The sequence below is a fragment of the Athene cunicularia genome (genome assembly GCF_003259725.1).
Source record: "Athene cunicularia isolate RWA chromosome 3 unlocalized genomic scaffold, athCun1 chr3_part1, whole genome shotgun sequence".
Classification (NCBI taxonomy): Eukaryota; Metazoa; Chordata; class Aves; order Strigiformes; family Strigidae; genus Athene; species Athene cunicularia.
The window spans coordinates 1,239,597-1,241,814 of NW_020799097.1; positions in this window are offsets into that span (position 1 = coordinate 1,239,597).

Genomic DNA, 2,218 nt, shown 5'->3' on the forward strand with positions numbered 1-2,218 from the left:
GTCCTGCCGCGGTGTCATGGCAGAGCTGGCAGCACAAGAGCGCTCAGGACCTGCCCAGACCCACAAGGATGATCAGGGACTGGTGCAGAACCTGGGACCAGCCCTGGGCTCCCCACTGCAGCAGTCAAGAGGGACCAGTCAAGAGAATGTCCCTGGCAATGAGGGCTACAACGCGCAGACACCCAGGGATGTGGAGCTGGACCCCAACAGTCACCACACCTGCATATGGATGGTTTTCTCCACAATGTGGCTCAAGGTCAATGGAATAGAGCAGCCTGTGCCCTACATGGACACCGACAAGGCTGAGCATGGAGAGGAGAGAAGGATTCCAAACATGGAATCCCTGCAGCTAGATCTGAGCGGCCCCATGATGTCAGGCAGCCGCTCCCCCGTGAACATGGTCAGCACCATCTGGGCGGTTCCGGGTGGGAGCAGCCCAGCGGAGCCCAGTCCCCAGCAGCGGGTGCCCACGCGCAGGATGCGTGCCCGGGTGGCCCAGGGGCTCCCGGGTGGCCCGGGGGCTGTGCAAGTGGGGCCGTGGCCTGTGGGAGTCCTGTGCCCAGCTCTGCAGGCGTGTCAGCGCCTGGTGGAAACGGGACTGGCAGTGCTGCTGCAGGTGATCCCGCAAGCCCCCAAGGCAAAACTATCCCTGATTGCAGTGGGCAGCCTGGAGACAGCATGTGCCACGGCTGGAGACAACGCAGAAGTCACAGGCGATCCATCCTGCGTGGCCTCACTGTCAGAACAGGCTGGAGCTGGTGTGAAGAACGCCTGCAAGGCCACGGATTGAGAAACTGCCTGTGTAGCTGGACTGCTGGAAACAACGTGTTTGCCTTGTAGGAGAGTGGCCCATGGTCACTGCACTGGGACCAACCACAGAGGGCAAAAGGGCGCGTGGACAAGTCGCTTTAGCCTATCAGCAATCCCGTAGCTGCGCCTGTACTTTATGGTAGTCTGTAGAGTCCGTGTATCCTTTAATAAAGTGGCATTAACTTGATCACATGGGGTGTGTAAGTTGTGTCCGGGAGCCGCGCGCCAGCAAGTGGTGCCCGAGCAGGGACCCTCCCGTCAGTGCTCGCCTGAGCAGGAGCAGACGGCCCCGAGGGGCGGGAGCCAGCCGGAGCGGGCGCTGCCCCAGCGCCTGGGAAGACGTGCGCGCGCAATCGTCGGGAATCTCACCCTGATCCGGTGAGCGCCTGGGGAGGAGATGGGGTCCATGATGACAGGGACCCACGGAGTCCTAGTCAGAATTTATTGATGGATTGCATGTTGCTATTAATAGTTATCCTGAGTTAAACGATGAAATGAAAGACCAATTTCTTGATATGCTTGCTTAGGAGAATAAGCCTTAAGTCTCTACCGCGAGGATCCACTGCTGGTCAGCCGTTGGAGGCAGCTGAGCGAATGCTTGACCAGGAAAAAGCTGCCTCTGTGGCTGCTGCGGGAGGAGCTGCAGTGGCACCAGTTGTGCAAGGGACAAAGTGTTTTAATTGTGGAAAATTGGGCCATTTTAAATCAGAATGTCGGAAAAATTGTCAGCACTGACAAAGAGATAACCATCATGCTCGTGAGTGTCGAAAGCAGGGAAACGGGACGCGGAGCATGCCCCACAAATCCAGGGTGCTTGGACCCGCTGCTCCGCCACCACCTCCGGAATTGCAGGGGTGGACCTGGCAACAGCAGAACTGCTACTTTTACAGACTGCACTGGGTCTGGCTGAACTGGAACTGGTTTCCCCTGTAGCAGCCCCCACGGTGCTGTGGTTTGTGCTGGGAGCTGGCAGGGTGTTGGCAGCACCCTGGTGTGGTGGCTACTGCTGAGCAGTGCTTACACAGCACCGAGGCTCTTTCTGACATTTCCCCCAGTGGGACGGGGTGGGCAAGATCTTGGCAGGGGACGCAGCCAGGACAGCTGACCCAAACTGACCAAAGGGATATTCCAGACCATACGACGTCTGCTCAGTATAAAGCTGGGAGAAAGGAGGAAGGGGGGGTCACCCTTGGCCCTCCGAGGCAACCACTACGCGTACTGGAGCCCTGCTTCCTGAGAAGGCTCCACAGCGCCTGTCCATGGGAAGTAGAGAATAAATCTGTTCGCTTTTGCTTCTACGCGCGGACCTTTGCTTCATTTTGCTTATATTAAAACTGCTTTTGCTTCACCCGCAAGGGTTAGTTTATCTTCTTTCCCCTCTTTGCCCTGTTGAGAAAACAAGGGGAAA